At 59.1% G+C, this 15,215-nt stretch overlaps 1 long non-coding RNA gene across 3 annotated transcripts in view; it reads right to left on the reverse strand.

Moving 5' to 3' along the window:
- The window catches only part of LOC131482951 (uncharacterized), a 25,180-nt gene extending 10,162 nt beyond the window's left edge, over positions 1–15,018 (reverse strand). For 2 of the 3 annotated variants that reach the window (XR_009247418.1, XR_009247419.1), the window contains exons 1-2: positions 14,705–15,016; positions 592–665 (exon numbers count right to left, since the gene is read on the reverse strand). This is a non-coding gene — a long non-coding RNA (uncharacterized LOC131482951). Of the gene's footprint in view, positions 1–591; positions 666–14,704 lie in introns of all 3 variants that reach the window. The other variant, XR_009247420.1, reaches the window with a different exon arrangement.
- Between the last annotated feature and the right edge of the window lie 197 nt (positions 15,019–15,215).

Below are 15,215 nucleotides of genomic sequence, written 5' to 3' on the forward strand. Positions count from 1 at the left end.
GCTTCAGATCAGTTCAGCACCGGCTATTGCGGTCACTTGGGGAGTGAATCATTGGATCTTCCTCTCTGTCTCTCCTCCTCTCTGTATATCTGACTTGCCAATAAAAAACAAATAAATCTTAAAAAAGAAAAAAAATTAAGCTCACTTCCAAGATGTGCACAAATCAGAAGGCAAGGGATCAAACTAGCAAAACTCATAAGAAAATACAGACAGAAATATCATGACCTTTGATCACAATGGTTTCTTAGATATGACACCTTGGGCCCAAAACAAAAGTAGCAAAGAGAAAAACTGGACCTCATCAACATCAAAAGTTTCTGCGTCCTGAATGACACCACTAAAAGTCCATGAGGAGGTGCTGGTGCTGTGGCACAGCATGCCAAGCCACTGCTTGCCATAGGGGCAACATGTATCCGAGTACCAGCACCAGCGCCTTTTCCAATCCCCTAGGACCACAAGAAAGATTCTGTACCCTGTGTGTGTGCCCTGTGTGTGCACAAGTGTGTGTGCCCTGTGTGTGCCCTGTGTGTGCGTACGTGTGTGTGCATTTATGCTTCTCTCTCTCCTGTTTAAGAAGAAATGCAGGCTTACCTAGCTTCAACGCCTGGCTCTGCCTCTCATCGCTGGGCGAATGGGTCCACCTCTCAGAGCCCTCACGTGCTGCTCTGCAAAGAGGAGTTGGAGACTGTTACACCTGGGGCTGATGTCGGGGTGCAGTGGGTGAAGTCTCCATCTGCCAACCCTGGCATCCCATAGCACAGCACCTGCTGCAATCCCACCAGCTCCCTACTTACGACCTGGGATAAGCAGCATAAGACAATCTGAGTACCTGAGCCCCTGTACCTATGTGGGAGATCCAAATGGAGCTCCTGCTTGCCCCAGCCCCAGCTGTTATAAACATTTGGGGAGTAAACCAACAGATGTAAGAGCCATATCTCTTCTGTGTGTGTGTGTGTGTGTTCCTCTGTCATTCTGCTTTTCCAACATATGAGATCAATCTTTTTAAAAATTCATTATCCTCATGCCTCCTGGGCATAGCTGAGGGGGAACAAGGGAACAGGGGTACAGGCCTCCTAGTCATGACTTTGTTATGATGGACACCGGGGGTGGGAGGTCAAACCAGGGACCACCATAGAGCCTCCAGTCAAGGGTGCAGAGGATCAGCCATCTTCTCCAGTTGGGAGAGCTCCCTGGAGGAGGCAGCATATGAGAAGGGTCAAGAGACAAAGATTTCCACAAGTAGGGATGGGTGTGGCCAGCGTTCCTAAGGAAGAAAGCAATGGAGGCAGAGACGTGGCTGCCACAAAGTCCCAGGTGGCCACTCTGGCTTCTTCAGCAGAGCTTAGCTAAGCACCTGCTATGCCCCAAGCACTGCTCTGGAAAAGCCAAAAGGCTGGACCAGTCAATTACAGAAAGGCAGCAATTACAGAAAACTCAGGGACAACCAGCTCGTGGCACACAGTTCTACCCACGGCCAGGCAGGAAAATGGAGGCAGAGAGGGACCTGACTTTCACCTGCCCCCAGATTCCAGGTCCCAACTGACCCATCACAAGGAGAAACCAGGCGCAGTGACACTAGGGGTCCCACAGGGAGAGATTACGGGTTCGTGGGTGGGCAGACCCATGTACAGTGGGCACCGTGCTGGCAGGGGCAGCACACACAGTCTGACAAGCCCACCTGAGTCCTGGGGGTTCGGAGGTGGGACGAGACCCAAGCTTCCACAGCTCACGAGGAAGCAAACATACACAGTCTGAGTACCCACCCTTAGTCAAGGGCCCAGTCCCACAGCAGGCGCCCAAGCTTCAGTGGGCACTATCACCCTTGCCCAAGAGCCCGGGGCAGGAGCCAACTGGTGCAGGAATGTCTCCTGATAACAGTGACCCCATGGGATGCAGAGGGCCGGCTGTCAGAGGCTGACGCTGTCTGGAATGTGGGGGGTGGAGCACAGAGGAGGACTGGGTGGCAAACTAGCCCTAGTGAAAAGCCCCCTCCCCCACCCCACCCAGCCCCTGGCAGGCTGGCACCTACACCAAGTGGAGGTGAGGCACTGTGGTTGGGGGGTGGGGAAGAGCGGTGCTTTCTTCAGGGCCAAGAAGACGCCCACATTTTGCAAGCAGCAGTAAAAATTAATGACCCAGAGTAGCAAAGCAGGGCACTGGGACATCCCCGCCCCCTCCAAAGACACAGGAGCTGCCACAACCCAGACACCCACCCAGACCTGAGTGTCAATGAGGCCCTGCCTCTCTCCACTGGATCTGCAAGGCACGCTCAGGCCCGGGCAGAAGAACATCACAGAGCTGGAGTGGCGGGCAATGGGAGGTATGGCTTGACTAGGTCACTGTTGGCCACAGTCCAGGCCCAGGGGTGACTCCCCAGGAAGAATGGGCTCATCCGTTCAGGTCTGGGAGGCGGACACGGTTGCCTCGGGGTGGGGTAAAGGTTGTTCCTAAACCATGGCGGGCTTCCCAGAGGCAGGGATCCTTCAGTCAAAGCCCATAAATGGGGCATTCTGTGGCAGGAGCGTGGCAGGCATGGTCCAGTCAGCTGTGCCTGGAGACAGGGCCTCTTCGAGAAAGGCAAGGAAGCCTTCAGGGGAGTCCCGCGGCCTCATGGACCTCAGTAGCTAAGTAGGGGAAAGGTGGTACCAGGAACGGGGTCTCATCATCCCTCTCACTACTCCCATCCACCATCACACCCTCCTCCCAGGCCCTGCCCAAGGCCAGGGTCACTGAGGAAGAAGCTGCTGGGTGTATCACCAGCTGGGGAATTGGCAGCACTGGGTAGTGTCAATACTGCCCTGCCCCTGCCCAGCATAGCCAGGCAACCTCAAGCAGGCTGGCCAGGGTGACCGGCGAGGGCAGGAGGTTCCAGTGCTGATCCTGACTTCAGAGCCACCTGCCTATGCAGAGGAGGCTGAGGTTCAGACAAGGGCAGGCCTTTCCCCAGGGCACACAGCTGGGCTGGGCCAAGCCTTGCACTTGCAATCCACTGCACTGTGCCCCTCACCTGGCCCTGGCCTCACCTCTGCACACCCAGCAGTAGGTCTGAGGCCCCAGGCTCTGCCCTCCCCCAGCTGCCCCATCCGTACAAGGCCTGGGGGTGCGGCTGCCAGGCGGCCCCTACCCACGGGTGCCGGCTGTTCCCCGCCAGCAGCTCAGGCTGCTTCTGGGCTCTGGGAACACACAGTGCCCCCTCCTGCCCGCCCACGCCCAGGCAGCAGCTCCCTCCAGGGACACTGGTGGGTAGGAGTATATAATGGAGAGCCCCCGCCACGTGGTCAGCCTTGAGCTGCAGCCCACCCCACCCTACCCTTACCGAAAGCGGCGGGGCAAGGCTTCTCCTAACTATGTGAGCTCAGGGAGGTCCAGGCCTCCCTTTACTCATCCATAAAATGGTTGTCTGGCAGATGGAAGTGACAAGGTATCTGACCCTGACAGTGGTCAGCAAGTCACAGCCCTGCCTGCCCCCTCCTGCCTTGCACCTTCACCCTCCTCTTGAACTCCTGACCAGTCTCTAGCCTTGGCACACCCTGTTCACCAGCCCCCTGCCCCTTTCGCCCAGGAACTCCAGCACCTCCTTCAGGGCCGCTTGCCCTCACCTGCCCCCAGACTCAGAGACGCACCTGCTTGTCTGAGCTCTGGAAATCCCACCACCTGGGGGCGGAGCGCTGGCCGGGCTGCGCCCAGAAACAGCCTCTGGGCAGAGGCACTGGCCCAGCAGCCAAGGTGTTGAGGACAGCCAGGTCACACACCAGAAGGCAGGCCTCGGGTTCCCGCCCCAGCTCCCTGCCTGTGGTCTGGTGAAGCAGTGGAAGACGGCCCAAAGCCTCGGACTCTGCACGTACATGGGAGAACCAGAAAAAGCTCAGCTCCAGCCATTGCAGCCACTTGAGGGATGAACCAGCAGATGGAAGATCTTTGTCTCTGTCTCTCCTCTCTGTAAATCTGCCTTTCCAAGAAAAATAAATAAATCTTGGGGGAAAAAAATAGCTCTGGCGCTTCCTCACCTTGGGAAAGTGACTCCACCTGTCAGTGACACAGACCCCTCCCCTAACAGGGATGAACACACAACCCAAGGATTAAAGGGCTGGGATTCCTAAGTCCAGAGCAGGATGCAGACCCAGCAAGGGGTGCTCCGTGGATGCCCCATCTGCCAGCCACTCAGCCTAATTTCAACTCATCCTCCATAACACCCCACCCCAACCCCAGAAGGCTTCTCTTCTCCTCCCACACTGATTGTCTGCTCCAATAGAATGCCAGCTCAACCAAAGCAGGAGGTTGGGTCTGATGGGTTATTGGCTGTGTCAAGCCTTTAGAACGCTGTCTAGCACACAGTACAGTGTTCAGTAACTACTGAATGGTCAGACACACGGGCTCGACCCAGGCCTCCATGGTGGGGGGAGACGTAGCTGGCTCCAGCCCTCCAGTCCACTCGGCCCGTGTCCCTCCCCACACACACACTGCGGTGTCCTCCTGCACCTGCCCAGGAGGTCCTCTAACCCCTCATGACTCAGGCAGGGCAGGGGGCAAGTCTGGGACCATACTAAGCCCACGCATCGCCCAGCACAGGCCTGACTCAGACTTTGGGGTCGGGGATGGTTGCCAAGGAAGCCGGGGGAGCTATCCACAGGCTGGGGCCGCTGGGCGAGTCTGGTCCCGTGTTCCTGGTACGAGCATGCTTGGAGCCGGCAGGCCTCAAACCTGCTCTGCCAGTGTAACCGGGGTGGGGCGGTGGCAGGCCGGGGCTGGCTCCAGCTGTGAGATTGGGTACTCCCAGAGCAGGCCTACAGCCATGTGCAAACCCAGATACCCTTCTGGAATCAGTTTCCCCACCTGGACCCATAAATGCCACAGTGCTGTTACCTGACAGGGGCCACTGGACCACTGCACTTCCACCTCAAGGGCCACCCCTGCCAGTGGACAGAGTCAGAGCCCAGTGGACATAGCCCCTCACCTATATGCCCTGATTCCTGTCAGTCCAAGAGCAACAAAAACACCTGCCATCAATGTGCACACACACACACGGTGGCCCCAGCTCTCACAGTCTCTGCTGGTCCTGCCAGCACCAATGGCTGCACCCATTTCACAACAGAACAAACTGAGACCCACTCATATGGCCAGTTGGAGTCCAGGCATTTAGATGGTACCTCTACATCACACTGGGCAACCTCTATCTTCCTAGGACAAGAAAGCAATCCTACCACGCTTCAGAGTTGTTGCTTGGAACTTGGGGTGGGGGGAAGAAAGAAGTGGGCAGAGTTCATAGGATTCTCTAGGCTGCAGGGGATGACTTAAGTGCCTGGGACCCTGCCACCCACACAGGGGGACCTGGATGGAGGTCTGGGCTCCTGGCTGCAGCCTGGCCTCAGGGAAGGGAACAGTAGACAGAAGTACTCTCTCTCCATCTCTGTCTTTCCAACAGATGGAGGAAAATAAGACAACACAAATTTAACAAATTGGTGATCGGCTAGGAAGCCTGGGGACCCTCAGGTCAGAAGGGTCAATGTCAAAGGCCAGGGGCTCCTGGGAACTTCTGAGTGAACGAGTCAGTGAGCAGAGTGCCCACTGGGGCCTCCCAGACCCCCAGCCCAGCTCAGCAGCCAGAACCCAGCCAGGGCAACCACAAGCCCATGCCGGCAGCCACAAGCCCGTGCCATCACCTCACTTTTGCCCCACTTTTGCTTCCCTGGGGACTGAGGGAAGAGGAGGGGCCCCGTGCCTGCTCCCCTGGGGGCTCCCAGCTAGCTTCTGTCCCACCACAAAGGGGCTTTGTCCCCTGAGCTGAGAGCCTAGGCAGACAGGAAGCCACCCCTCCGCAGCCCCCAGGCCCGGCACCCTGCCAGCTGGGGCCACAGTGCTGTCTGCCTCCACCCTCTTGTGCCTGAGGAGGGTTCCAGGGGGACCTTCCCTCCACTTTTGCACAAGAGGAAACAGGTTCAGAAGGCGGATCCCCCAGAGACAACAAAGCAGGTTTACAAACAGGGACAAACAGGGACAAACAGGGACAAACAGGGACAGGGCATCCACCAGGGCCCTGCAACAGGGGGCAGCTCACTAGCCACGGGACTCAAAGGGCCATCAGGCTAGAACATGCCCTGGCTACTTCCTGCCAGGCAAGTAGCTGCAAGGAAGGAAGGTGTGGGCAGGAGGCAGGTGACAAGACAGTGGTCCCCCCTTCACACTGTGGCTGCCCTGCCACTCGACCCCTGCTCTCTGGGGCCATCAGCTCAGCGGAGCCCCTAGGACCATATCACTGAAGCCAATGGGCCATGCCCACCTGAATGGGGCAGTGGCCACAGGGCCGTACCTGTCACTTTCCAGGGGCCTCGATGGCCCAGCCAGGCTCCCAGATCAGACCCCAGCACATCAGGGGAGCTCCTGCAGCAAGAGTCACATACCCCAACACATAACCACTAACAGGTGAGTCACAGCATTTCCTCCTCCAGAAAGGCCCCTCAGACTCACTCCCTTCCAAGCCCAAGGGCTGCTGCTTAGCAATGAGTCCAGTCCAGCTGTCGCTCTCCACAACTCAGCAGGAAACCACCCAAACACTGTCCTGCTCCTGGGGGGTCCCAGGTCAAAGCTGAGTGCTGGGCAAGACTGAAGCACCTGCCCGATCCATAGAGCAACCTTCCAGCCTCAAGCATGACCGCAGGCTCCCAACACGTGCACACACAGATACGCACGCGCACACACACCAAGCTGCTTCCTAGCTCCAGGCCTTTGCACATGCTGTCCCTCCTTCCCAGCACACCCTCATCCTTCCCTTTTTCTCATGAGTTATTCAACCTCTAAGATCCACCCCCTAGTCCAGTAATACTTCCTCCAGGAAACCATCCTAGTACTGTCCTGGGCTGCCATGGTTCACCTGGAACTCATTCTATGGTAGGGCAATGCCAGGGCTATGCCTGGCTCCCTTACAGTATAGGTTCTGCCCCTGCTCAGAAAACCCCAGGGCAGAACTTGGGAGCAATGTCCCATGGCAGTGTCACGTCCTGCTGTGCCCACGATGTCCACAGATCTGAAAGGGGTGGACAGGGTGGAGGGGAGCTCTCTGCCAATGGCCAACTGGTAACCAACCCACATCGTTTCTAAAACTAGGGCAAGGAGAAATGGGAACAGCAGAATGGTCCCCAAATAGAATTGTGGCTCATCTGGTTCCGGGGCCTTCGGGAACACCTGGCAAGGACCGGGGGTGGGGCAGCTGAGCGCCTACCGCGCTGACTTCGAAAGGAAGAGGTCATATTACCCACATCACTGTGCGCAGGACTCAACACCTGCACCCTCCCCACTCAGGGCCGGTCCAAGCCCCGGCAGTGACCCCTGGCTAGAGGGCCCCCCCATGCCTGTCCCACTCCAGGTCCTCACTGCCACTCTACTTCCTGCCCATCCCTGCAGTTTTGACCACTGATGATTAACTGTGGCACTTCCTGGAGGCCCAGCAGCATGAGCTGGCCGTCTTCCCCACAGGAAAGACTCCTCCCCCATCTCCCAGACCAGGGCCCCGGAAGAGGAGCCTTCTGCCTGGTGCGGTTCAGGGCACCCAGAAGCTCTGCGGAGTTGAGTTTAACCTCCTAACCAGGCTCAGCCTGAGGGACCTGGCAGGACACAGGAACCAGCCCCCCACCCCCATCACCCCAGCCCCCTCACCCAATGTGGCCACTAAGCCCGGGGGAGCCACTGCAGTGGGTGGGGACAGCCATGTCTCCCTCCGTGGCATTCCAGACCCATTGTTGAGATGGGAAAACAGTCTGACACACTGGCCTGGAGTGGAACCTCCATCGTGAGCCCAAAGCGGGCACACCCACACCCTCGCCACCCAGAGAGGAGCTGGGGTTCAGCAGGGGAAGATCAGCTGCCCAGAGTCCAGAGTGAGGAAGCAGACGAGGAGCTTCCGCCCAGGTCAAAGGCAACAAAACAGAGTCCTGGGTGAGTCTCTTCCAGGGCACTGAGCCTCAGGCTCCCCATCTGGAGAGCGGGATGTGACACTCCCTGCAGTGGCTGCGGCTTCCTTGCTTTGTGCCTCTATTTTCTCATCTGAGGAATGGAGCAGTCATTCCCTCCCTCTCCGGGTTGATTGAAGATACATACTCACTTGGGCCCGGCGGCATGGCCAAGTGGCTAAAGTCCTCACCTGGAACGCCCCGGGATCCCATATGGGCGCCGGTTCTAATCCCGGCAGCTCCACTTCCCATCCAGCTCCCTGCTTGTGGCCTGGGAAAGCAGGAGAGGACAGCCCAATGCATTGGGACCCTGCACCTGCGTGGGAGACGCGGAAGAGGTTCCTGGTTCCTGGCTTCGGATCGGCGCACACCGGCCGTTGCGGCTCACTTGGGGAATGAATCATCGGACAGAAGATCTTCCTCTCTGTCTCTCCTCCTCTCTGTATATCTGACTTTGTAATAAAATAAATAAATATTTTTAAAAAAAGATACATACTCACTTAACAGCTGGTAGTTACAGAGCACCTACTACATGCAGGCACTGCCAGGCCTATTGTGCACAATCACACACTCAGAACCCTGAGTGGGTCCTGTTGCTAGTTCCATTTCCCAGAAGGGAAATGCCAGGTAGAGAAGGATCTGGCCCAGACAAGGCAGGCCAGGCCCTGGAAGCTCTAGGTTCAAACTCCTCCATGGGAGACTCTCAGGCAAGTCCCTGTGCTTCTCCAGCCATCCTGGAGAGGAGTGGGCAGCAGCAGGCCCTTATCGAACTGCTGCCCTGGCCACCTGCTGTGGGAACCATAGAGCCAGAACCATGGTAACACGCTGGAGCCTTTGGGCACCCACCCTTCTCTACTTCCTGCCAGAAGTCACCTCATTCTCCCAGACTAGGGGTATGTGGCCCCTGGCAGTCACTCCAGGTCCTCCCTGGGATGGTGAGTGCTAGGGAGAGAGGCTTCTACCTGCGGAGTCTGCAGAGAAGCAGGTGGGAGCCCAGTCTGAGACCACAGCATCCTCATCTGGCAAATGAGGGCTGTTAGCACATTGCTCTGTCTCTCCCAGCCCTGCTACGGATGCTCCGAGGTGACTACAGACAGTGCTTCATAAACTCTCACAGAGAGTGGCAATCATCCCAAAAATAATGCAAAAAAAAAAAAAAAAAAATCCCAAGAATCACCAACTGGGTCAGTGAGATGGTTCAATTGGCTAATCCTCTTGCAAGTGCCGGGATCCCATATTGGCGCCAGTTCATGTCCCAGCTGCCCTACTTCCCATTCAGCTCCCTGTCTGTAACCTGGAATGCAAAGTCTTGGGCTCCTGTACCCACATGAGAGAATCAGAGGGGGCTCCTGGCTCCCAGCTTTGGATCAGCTTAGCTCCGGCCACTGCAGCCATTTGGGAAGTGAACCGGCAGATGGAAGATCTTTTTCTCCTCTCTGTAAACCTGCCAAGGCAGAATATGTCAGAGCCCAAGGGAGGGCAAAGAGGGAGCAAGAGGGGGGGGGTGCAGGAGAGGGAAGTGTGGATACAAGAGTGCAGGGGAGACAGTGAGAGCTGGGGTCTGAGCCCCTGGAAGGGTTTGGCAAGGAGGGCACACCAGGCGCCAGGACCTGCAATGGCTAAAGCATGGTGGACACACGCACCAGGGCAGACAGGAAGAGAGCCAACATTTCACAAAGGCAACAGGTACAGAGGGCCAAGGAGATGTGGGGAGGACCAGCAATGGGCAGAGGGAAATGGCATCTCCAACAGCACCTCCACAGTCCCTGGCCATGGGGCCTGACTGCTCCCTGGCACCCTCTCAGCACCTCAGTCACCTCCCCCCAAAGCCAAGGGCAGCAGCCAGCAGGGCAGGGGAGGGTACATAGCACCTGCCCCTGCCCCTTACAGGACCCCAAAGGCTATGAGGATACACGGGGCTCTGGAAAGCAAGGGAAGGGGGCCCGAGCTGGGCCGGGGGCAGAAGCCAGACTCGGGACGCTGGGCTGTGCCTGGTTAACCTTCCCAGCTCTCTGTCCAGACCGAGGCGCCAGCCCCCAGGCCTGAGGATTCCCAGATTCACAGGCTGCCGGAGGCCCACCACTCCTGCTTCATCATTACATGGTACACGTCATGCACAGGCCAGCATCCTGGGCACTGGCCACACATGGCTGGTCAAAAACCCACAACACTTTCCATGCTGGCACTGGCACTGCTGTCCCCATTTCCCTGAGGCAGAGACTAAAGGTTCAGTAGCTGAAGCAGGATTTGAAGCCAGAACCAACAGGTTTCAAAGACTTTGCTACTCTATCTCCTCTTGGCTACCCTTCCCAGCTTCCTGGCACTCCTCTAAGTGTCGTAGGGTGCCACCAGCCTCAGCCAGGGTCCTGTCGCTAGCACACGGCACCGCCCCGGACCTGGCACACACACACCCCCGGCAGCAGTGCTAGGCCCGCAGACTCAGCCGAAAGCCCAGGATCCAGCCTGACGCCTCACTCTGCTGGGTGGCAGCAGCCCTCGAGCTCTCTCAGTCTCCTCCTCCAGGCAATGGGAGCAAATGCCCTGGTCTTCCCCGGAGGTGTGAGGCAAGGGCCAGACAACCTGAAGGTGCCCCAGCTCAGGAGGATGCAGCGTGAGGCTGTGAGTGGCAGTCAGGAGCCAAGGCCAGGCTTGGGTCAAAGGCAGCCAGGCCCTGCTGGACACCACAGCCTCCCAGCCATCTCCATCCACCGCACCTGAGTCCCATGGGCCCCACACAGCCCAGAGGCTCTGGGCTCTGACTGTCTCTCAGCAGCTCAGTATCCCCTCCTAGTGCAAGGGTAGGGTCATGAGAGAAGAACCCTTACAGGATAGCCCAGAAGCCCAAGCCAAGTCAGGAAAGGCTTGGGACAGCAGCATTCAACATCTCCCTTCTTGTTCCTCTTTCTCCTGGAAATTCCTAGAACGCTGTGGGATGGGAGGTGGGGACTTGGAGAGGGGGAAGGGGAGAGGCAAAAAGCAGCAAGACATGACTCGAACCTCCCATCCTGGGATCCAACGCCCGCCCCCATTACCCACCCCAGACTCAGCTCCACCACACTGGACTTCAGCAAAGGGCCTGGACCCAAACACAAGAGGCCTGGGCCTTCCCGCCAGCTTCCAAGAGCTGCCCTGGCTCTCTATGGCCTAATTTCCTCCATCTGTGAGAAAAAGAAGGTCAGAATGGATGAGGAATGACAACTCAACAGCACGCAGGCGGTACTTCCTCACGTTCTGCCCACAGCAGACATTACTAATCTATCACAGCACTCTGACCTCAGAATGCTTCTATCTGAACCCCCAGGCCAACCCTATCCTGGATGGAGGACAAGGGCAGGGAAGCAGCAGCCAGGAGACTGAAGACTGTGGGAGCAGGTGAGTGGACTGGGTCAAGGGAGGTGCACAAGCTGACCTGCTGTGAACATCAAGAGGGGGGAGGGGACAGCTCCTTGCACACAGGGATATGGGGTCTCCCTCCCCCAGCAGCTGTGACACAGATACCATCAGGCTACCACTACAGGCTCAAGCCGCCCACTCCATCCACGAGTTCAGAATGTAAACCCCAGCTTGGGCTGGCCCCACCCCTAGTCACAGAGCACTTTCCTTCTGCCTCCCCTGCCCACCCCCACTCCCCGCAGGCCACCCTGGAAACCCTGAGTGGAGGAAGTACCCCCGCCCCTGCAGAGGTCGGGGGGAAACCAGAACAGTTTGCCATGGCGATAGAGGACAGCAGCAGGGGCTGCGCGGGGGCCCTGCAGGAGCAAGGGCTCACCAAGCAGGCAGGAAGTGCTGCTGCCCTGGGAAGCCCTGGCAACGCAAATGCCCAGCTCTGATGCCTGGTAACTGGAACAACAAGGCAGGTGGCTTCTCCTCTCAGAGTCGTAACGTTCTCATCTGGAAAATGGAACCAAGTGCCTCCCAAGGCAGACTCTCCAGAAGCTGAGCTCCCAAGACCAGCCCCCTCACACCCAGAGATGGTGCACGGACAGGGAAGCTCAGGGATCATGGCCACCCAGTCCAGTGGTGCCCTTGACTGCCAACATCCACTCCCAGGCCCACACGGGTATTTTCAGACATGTGAGTTCATCCACTCGAAGCCAGACCCCAGACACCAGCCAAACTGTCCAAGGCACCATGGGGTTCCAGACCCCTGGAGCCAGACCCCAGAGAACCAACCCTCCCCAGGAGACAGTTACCACTTGTATTCTCACTGCAACCAAGAACACACACACACACACACACACACACACACACACACACAGAGCGGGGACAGTCGGAACTTGAACCAGACCTGCGGACTCATGAGCCCACTCTGCTCCCCAGTTTGCCCGTGGCCACCCACCTCCTCCTGGGCAGACCTGAGTCAGGTGCTCGCAGGAGACCTGTTTCTACCAGGTGCCCTCCAGCTCAGGACTGGTTTCCACAGGGGACCCCAATCAGTCATCTGGGTACAGACCTGCCCTCCATCTGTTCAGACAACACCTGCTCCCCTCCCTCACCCCAGGCCTTTGCACGCACACACACACACACACACACACACACACATCCCAGCCCTGCCTGGCAAGCCCTTCCCCTAGCTCCATGCCTGGCCAACTCCTACACGCTTCCTTCAAGGAGCCTCTGTATCCCAGGCCTCCCTGCTCAGACCTTATCGCACCCAAGATTATATATTAATTCATCTGGCAACTTGTTTGCCGCTGGGTTCACCTTCCAGAGCCAGGTCTCCTGGAGGCCAAGGACCTGATCCTGACTCCGCAGCCAGGCTGGCCACACCCCACCACCCCAAGGGCCCGGAGAAGTGCCCTCTTTTTCTCCCTTCTTTCTTGGGCAAACGGCTGCTCCTTACTTGGCTCCAGCAACACCACCTCCTGGAAGCCTTCCAAGGCCTCCTACAGCACCCACGGCCAACCCTGTTACAGCCCTGTTCAGCCTGAGTTGAGGGCTATTAGCACACAGTAGGAGCTCAGCACTTGATGGGGGAAAGAGAGTGGTGTCCCAGAGCTTGTACCAAGCAGGTACCCTGTACCAGGGTCAGCTGAGAGCCAGGCAGATGAGTTGGGAAGGGGGATTCAGTGGGTGACCGAGCCATCTCCTCCCTACCCTCACTCAGGACACAGTCAAGTTAGAAGCCCAAGCAGGAGGCAACACAGGAGGGAAATGGGCGGGGGTGGGGCCAGGCCAGAGCTGGGCGGGGGGCCTCTTCTCCAGGCAGAGGTGGGCCTGGGTTCCAGGAGCTGATAAGCAGCTCACGGAAGAGCGGGTACTCCTGGCAGGACTCGGGGCAGGCAGTCAGCTGAGGGAGGTGACACATTGTGGAAAGAGCACATCACCAGCAGGCCCTCGTGGCTCCCAGCCCGGGGCTCGGCAGGGGCCGCTTTTCCGACACGGATGGCGTGCCCGGGTCCACACTGGGCCATCGCTGGAGGGCCCCAGAAGCCAGCTGCAAACTGAGCAGCCCTGGTCTGGTCACTTCCCCATCAGCACATAGAGGATCAACAAGAAGCATTCGAGTGTGGGCCCATTTTCCATTTGGTTAAGACCGAGACCAGAAGAAGGAATCAAGCCACAGCCACTGCTGCTGCTGCTGGGTGCCAGAAACGGTGCTTTCTCAAGGGGCCAGAAGACACCTACCCCAGGCCCAGGCCATCTTCTGAGGCTGAGCACTCACTCAGGTCAGCAGCCATAGAGCCCCCCCAGCACTCTTGAGTCATTTATCCTGAGAGGACACACTCCCAGAGCACCTGCTACATGCCAAGCCCCTAAACACCAAGGCACACTGAATGTCCACCCACCCTGAAGACCCCACGGAATAGACTGGGCTAACCCAGTGAGTTGAGGCTAGATGTCCTGACCCCAGCCAGGGAGAGGACAAGTCCCATCTCAGGCACAGGGATGCCAGATCTGGCTTCAGCCCAGGAGACCTGGGGCCACTCGCCCCAAAAAGCAGGAAACCCTGACCCAGAGCCACACAGCTGGGCCCCATCTGTTACTCCCTTCCTTCCCCCAAGCCTGGCAACCCTGGCCAGGCCCACCTGCTGATGCTGAGGGACCCAGCTCAGAGACGGCTGGCAGTCGCAGGCGGACACACAGCAAGGCAAACCGTGGGGACTCCAACCCACCCTAAGCCCCAGGCAGGACAGGCAAGTGGACTGGACCCAGTGGTGAAACCCCAAACTTTTGCCAACTTCTAAGCCCGCCCAGGCTGGGCCTGGCATGAGGCTGGGGGCACCAAGCCTAGTCTGGCCCAGTCCCTTAGAGGCCAGCAGCACCAGGCCCTACCTGTGGCCCCAAGAGAGCAGCGAGGTCCCAGTGGCCTGACTCTGGGCCTCTTGCTGCTCCGCAGGCTCCCACCTCCCACTGGGACGGGGGGGGGCGCTGGGCCGGCGGGGGGGGGGTGGCAGGAGCGGCGCTGATTGGCTCAGATTTCAGATTTGGCCTAGACTTGGCCCCCAGGGCCAGCGAGGCTGGCCGGCTAGGGAGCAGGCGGGGTCCTCAGGCAGAGGGGAGCTACTGGGGTCCCCAAGCCGACAGGACCCCCCGCGCCCCCACGCGGTCCCCTCCCAGGGCCGCATCACAACAAAAGGCCGCTCTGGGCACATCCCGGTGCGCTCGCCCAGCGCTTCTTGGGGGCCGCGGCGCGGCCGAGGGGTGCGGACCTGGGTTGGTATTACGGGGGACCTAGGGAGGGAGGTCGGGCGCTGGGGGGTCCCGGGTAGGGCTCCCCGCGCCGCCGGGCCGGGCCTGCAAAGGGTGGGGGCGCTCACCTGGGCCTCGGGCGGGCGCACGGGCGGATGGACAGACGGAGGCGCGAGGACGGCCGGTGGGGCCGGGGCGAGCGGACTGACGGCGGCCTGGCCGCGCCGGCTCCCAGGCCGGAATGGAGTCGGGGCCCAGAGCGACCGAGAGAGAAAGGGAGGAGGGGGAGGAGGAGGCGGCGGCGGCGGCCGGGAGGGGAAGAGGAGGGAGGGCGCGCGAGCGGGAGGAGGGGCCGGCGGGAGCCGGGAGGAGGAGGAGGAGGAAGGAGGAAGCGCGCGGAGACGGCTTCCCAGCCGTTGGTTGACCTGGGAGGCAGCCAAGCGCGGCCGGGCCAGGGTCCGCGCAGGGCGGGGCCCGAGCAGCAAGCTCCGCCTTGCCCGGGAGTGCGCACCCCCGGCCGTCTCCGTGCGCTCTGATCCACCTCTCCCGCAGTTGTTACTGGTGATAATATCAGCACTGGTGGGGTGCTCGCTGAGTGACCCGGGTTAGGATTTAACCCTAACCAGCCAACTGGGCTGA

Source organism: Ochotona princeps, chromosome 22 (genome assembly GCF_030435755.1).
Source record: "Ochotona princeps isolate mOchPri1 chromosome 22, mOchPri1.hap1, whole genome shotgun sequence".
Lineage (NCBI taxonomy): Eukaryota > Metazoa > Chordata > Mammalia > Lagomorpha > Ochotonidae > Ochotona > Ochotona princeps.